Genomic DNA, 6,000 nt, shown 5'->3' with positions numbered 1-6,000 from the left:
CCAAGCCTTCCAAAGGTCAGCCCCCACCTCCAAACCAAGGTAATAGCAGCAAACCCTGAATTACTGTGAAGTCTGGGATTTCATCTCAAAACTTCACATAAAGTTTAATGTTTTCTCCATGTTTCTATCCTTGTTTTGATGTAAGCAGGTATTAAATTATCATTTTTAAAAGGCAAATATCTCCCACCTATTTATACCCGGTTGTGGATTAGTTAAGACCCTGCTTATCTGGATGGCCAACACAAGGAGGATGACCTGGGGTGTCATCTGGTCACATTTGCTCAATTAAAAATATATATTCTTATTGATTTCAGAGAGGAAGGGAGAGGGAGAGATAGAAACATCAATGATGAGAGAGAATCATTGATCAACTGCTTCCTGCACGCCCACCACTGGGGATCAAGCCCGAACCCCAGGCATGTGCCCTTGACCAGGAATTGAACCATGACCATTGGGTTCATAGGTCAACGCTCAACCACTGAGCCATACTGGGCCACATTTGTTCAATTTAAAGGATTCCATTTGCCTTTTTGATATATGTTTAATTGTCTCTTCTTTCACAAAATGAGGATTATCTTAGTTAAAAAATGCAAATTCCCTTAGTTGGTAAAATAAAGGGTGGGCAGGCAGAGAGAGCCAGAGCTTCCGGGAAAAAGTAGGAAGGAGGCAGGAGGGTAAAATCCCTGAAAACAGCAAAAGGTGCTTTGAGAGCAGTGGCTACACAATGGAATAACCAGGAGGCCCAAGTAGCATCCCAGACCCCCTGCATCAGAATCTTGGGGTGCCATCGGGTGGCAGTGCCTTTTGAAGCTTCTTAGGTTATTCCAATGTGCAGATGAGAGTGGTATCATTACTTTGAAGCTTTTCTACTCAAAGTCTGGCCTGAGGACCAGGGGCATCAGCCTGCCCTGGGAGCTTGTTAGAAGTGCAGAGTCTTAGGCCCCACCCCAGACCTGCTGAATCAGGACTTGCATTTTAACAAGGTCCTCAGGTGCTTCACATGCATGCTGAGAAGCCCTGCTTCAGTGGACCTGTCAGGAGCCTCACCTCCAGGGGGTGGTCTCAGCAGGGGCTGGCCTCCTTCAATGGGGACCTGAAGGTCACAGGTGCTGGTGTCTCCATCAGAGCCCGTTATAGGATCTCCCACTCCTGGGTGTATGAAGTTGGAGCCTTGCCCACAGTCATGGAACTTGTATCCTTTGTCTGGGTCTGTTAGTGTCTTTTCACTGACACATCATTGTTCCATCAGGACAGCCATACAGTAACCAAGGATGTTGGCTAAGGATCAGGGAGTCTTGCGCTGGTGGAGAAACCTAAGGACACCAGTCAGGATACGTGGAGAGGCAAGAGGAAGTATACAGCGTGGCCTTGACTTCAGATGCAATCTTCACTTGTTGCCTGGCCATGCAGACCTGGTTTTGAGCCATGTACTCTCTTGTTTTCTAACTCTTTCTTCAAACAGATGGACTCAATATAACTTATGAACAAATCTGGGTGAGCAAAGATACTTTTTATTTGTGCTTCTCTATCAGTTAGATAGAGAAATTTACATCCTCCAACTGGGAACAACACTCCCTTGGGGATTTGTGACCCGTCCCTTCTAGAAGTTTATAAACACCTTAATGGCAGAAACTGCTGCCTTTTACCCCCAAATCACCCCCCCCCCCAAAAAAAATCACTTTCCCACTTCCCAGGCTCACAGCTGGAATGCATTTTCCAGCTTCCCTTGAATAAGGTGTGATTATGCGGCTCTTTTGTTCAATGGTATGTATGTATAAGTAATGCCATTTTTCAAGCTAAGGCTTTTTTCTGCTGCTGGCTTTGTTGCAGCTAATGGTTGCTGGAGGTACAGGTTGGAATGAGCCTCGACTGCTGAATGTACAGGAAAGCCATCATAAAATGGGAACACCTCTTTATTGTGTGGGTAAGACTTGAATTGCTATTATGTTTGAAGCACTGTATTCTTGGGTCTCTTTGTTACAGCAGCCAGCATTACTGTAACTAACACTTCTTTCTAAAAATATATTTTTATTGATTTCAGAGAGGAAGGGAGAGAGAGAGAGAGAGAGAGAGAGAGAGAGAGAAACATCAATGATGAGAGAGAATCACTGATTGGCTGCCTCCTGTACACACCACACTGGGGATCAAGCCCACAATCTGGGCATGTGCCATGACGGGGAATCGAACCGTGACCTCCTGGTTCATAGGTTGACGCTCAACCACTGAGCCACGCCAGGTGGGCTGTAACTAACACTTCTTAAAGTCCTTCTTTGTTACTCTGCCCTCAGCACAGGGCATCCTGCTCCCTGTGATGAGAGTGTGGAAGTGTTTTGTAAGTTGTGACATGCTCTACACATGAGAAATCTGACTGTGATCAGTACTTTGCTAATGTTTCAACACAAGACAGAGTCTAAGTCAGCTGTATCAATATATAGCTAATAATTACTGACATCTTAGAAGGAGCCTGATGGCTTAGAAATCACTTCTTATTCCCTTTATTACTTGCAATACCTACCATAATCCCGAGAGACAGGCTTTTATCTTTAGGCCCATTTTAAGGATGACAAGAGGGAACATGCTGAACTTACTCAAGGACTCACAGCTGGTCAGGTGCCTGAGCCTGACCCTTTCCCCTTTGTTGTTCTGGGAGGAAACAATGAAGAACTGTTTTAGCTCTAATCCATTCTGCATCAATTAGGCTCTCCAAAGGCCACCTTGAGAGGATAGGAAAACAGGTTATATCCAAGGCTGTGGATGCAGGAATTCAAGAAGTGTTTGGCCGAAACCGGTTTGGCTCAGTGGATAGAGCGTCGGCCTGCGGACTGGAGGGTCCCGGGTTCGATTCCGGTCAGGGGCATGTACCTGGGTTGCGGGCATATCCCCAGTAGGAGATGTGCAGGAGGCAGCTGATCGATGTTTCTCTCTCATCGATGTTTCTAACTCTCTATCTCTCTCCCTTCCTCTCTGTAAAAAATCAATAAAGTATATATTAAAAAAAAAAAAAAAAAGAAGTGTTTGAATTCAGGTTCATCCCTAGTTGAACCTGCCAACCCCAGGAATATGTTCTTAAAAATAAGGGATAGGCATTATTGCTGAGTTTCTGCTTCGTGGTAGATTATCTGCAATGATGGCTACCACGGAGTCCTTCCATTCCTGTATGTGAATTTTTTATGGGTTTAATCATGTCCCACCCTCATAAATTGGTTGAATGTATTAGAATATGTTGTAGTCCTATCATCCACTACCTCAGAATATGACCTTATCTGAAGATTGGGTCTTTACAACGGTAATCAAATTAAAATGAAGTCATTAGGGTGGACACTAATCCGCTCATCCTATTTGATAAAGAGGGAATGTGCTCATTGACCCTCATACCTTGGCAAGGATGGTGGCACCCACAGCCAATAAGGAAGGAATATGCTAATTGACTGCCATGCCCTCAAAGATGGTAGCGCCCACAGCCACAAGATGGCAGCACCCAGGCCCCTCAGCACCGCTGGGGCAGCAAGCATGCGGCAAGGCTGGGCCCACCCCCAGGCAGGCCCAGCTGCTCTGCATGCCTGCCTCTGGAGTCCTCCAGTCCCCTCAGCCTCCCAGCTGCCCAGGGCTGGCCCAGGGCACAGGCAAACCTTGGATGGCGGCTGCCCAGGCGATGCCTGAGGCATGGGTAAGCCTCAGATGGCAGCTGACCAGCCGCCCAGGGCCACCCAAGGTTCAGGTAACCAGGGCCGGCTGAGGCTTGCACTGCCAGCAGTGGCAGCAGCAGAGGTGTGATGGGGTGTCGCCTTCCTCTGATCGCTGGATCGCCTCCTGCCCCTGAGGGCTCCTGGACTGTGAGAGGGGGCAGGCCAGGCTGAGGGACCCCCTTTCCAGTGCATGAATTTTCATGCACCGGGCCTCTAGTGTCCATATAAGAAGGGGAAATTTGGACACAGAGATAGAGACAAGCACACAAGGGGAACTCATGTGAAGATGAAAGCATGAAGGCAGAGATCAGGGTGATGCATCTACAAACCAGTGGACATAGAAGATTGCCAGCAAACCACCAGAGCCAGGAGAAAGGAATGGAACAGATTTTCCCTCATGGAAGGAACCACCCTGACTGACAGTTTGACCTTGGACTTCCAGCCTCTAGAACTGTGAGATAGTAAATTTCTGTTGAATAAGCCACTCAGTTTGTGGGACCTTGTTATGGAAGCCCTAGTAAACGAATACAACATTCCACTCTTCCTAGCAAGATGTGGAGTCAATTTACCCTCTCCTTGAACCTGGGCTGGCTTCATGACTTTCTGTAGCCAATAGAATGTGGCAGAAATCATGAATTGGCAGTTCTGGGCCTAGGTCTTAAGATGCTTGGCAGATTCCATTTCCCTCTGAGAAGCTAGGCTGCTATGTTGTAAGGAAGTCTAGGCTATCCTGCTGGAGAGGTCACCTGGAGAGAGAAGCCATTTACATTGTCCTAGGCCCAGCCAAGCTTCCAGCTGATGTTAACATCACATGCAGCAGAAGAACTGTCTAGCTGAGCCCAGTCAACACAATATGTATATATTTATTGGGGGGGGGGGGGCGGGGACAAAAGTAGGTTTACAGTTGTGATCATGCAAAACACAGAGTTTATTCTTTACTAGAGGTCTGGTGCATGAAATTCTTGCATGGGTAGGGTCCCTAGACCTGGCTCGTGATCAGGGCTGATTGGAGCCTTCTGGCTGCTGTCCAGGGCCTTCTTTTGTTCCACGCCAGCTCCTGGTGGTCATTGTACATCATAGAGTAAGCAATCGAACTCCTGGTCTCCCGGTCGAACTCCTGCAGGGACAATATGCATATTAGGCTTTTATATATACAGATTATTTTTTATCCTCACCTGAGGATATTTTTCCATTGATTTTTAGAGAGAGTGGGAGAGAGAAGAAAAGACAGAGAGAAGTATCGATGTGAGAGAAACGCATTGATTAGTTGCCGCCTTCACACGCCTTGACCAGGGCCCAGACCAGGGAGGAGCCTGCAACCAAGTTATGTGGTCTTGACTGGAATCGAACCCAGGACCCTTCAGTCCACAGGTTGATGCTCTATCCCAGTGGTCGGCAGACTGCGGCCCCTTGAGTGTGGCTCTTCCACAAAATACCATGTGCGGGTGTGCACGTACAGTGCAATTGAAACTTCGTGGCCACACTCAAGGGACCAAAGAGCCACATGTGGCTTGAGAGCCACAGTTTGCAGACCACTGCTCTATCCACTTAGCCAAACCGGCTAGGGTGAGTTTACTCTTGTATTATCGTTTATTTTTTTGTATGATCCTAAATAATAAAGAGGTAATATGCAAATTGACTCTCACATCCTCACAAGATGGTTACCTATGACCAGTCTGGGGGGGGGGGGTAGTAAGGGGCAACCAAACAACTGAACAGCAGGCTGCATGGGGTGACCAGGCTGGTGGGGGGGGCAGTTGGGGTAACCAGGTTGGCACGGGGAGGGCAGTTAAGGGCGATTAGGCTGGCAGGGGGGGCAATGAGGGGCGACTAGGCTGGTGTGGGGCAGTTAGGGGCGATCAGGCAGGCAGGCAGGTGAGGGATTAGGAGCCAGCAGTCCAGGATTGTGAAAGGGATGTCCGACTGCCTGGGATTGGGCCTAAACTGGCAGTCAGACATTTCCCAAGGGGTCCTGGATTGGAGAATGTGCAGGCTAGGCTGAAGGGGACCCCTCTCCCCCTGTGCACGAATTTTGTGCACTGGGCCTCTAGTTTATTTATATTTGTCTTCATATTATTAGTTATTATTTTGTATCCTTACTTATGATTTATCTTTTAGGTAATTATGGTAGTAATTTAACCTACTTTTGCCCACCTCTGTGTGTGTGTGTGTGTGTGTGTATAAAATTTTTAGAAAGATTTTTTATTAATTTTTAGAGAGAGCAGAAGGGAGAGGGAGAGAGAGAAAGAAACATCGATGTGAGAGCAAAATTGACAGGCTGCCTCCTGCATGCCCTTTACTGGATCAAGCCTGA

The sequence above is a fragment of the Myotis daubentonii genome, chromosome 8, assembly GCF_963259705.1.
Source record: "Myotis daubentonii chromosome 8, mMyoDau2.1, whole genome shotgun sequence".
NCBI lineage: Eukaryota > Metazoa > Chordata > Mammalia > Chiroptera > Vespertilionidae > Myotis > Myotis daubentonii.
Note: the sequence above shows the minus strand (reverse complement) of the source record.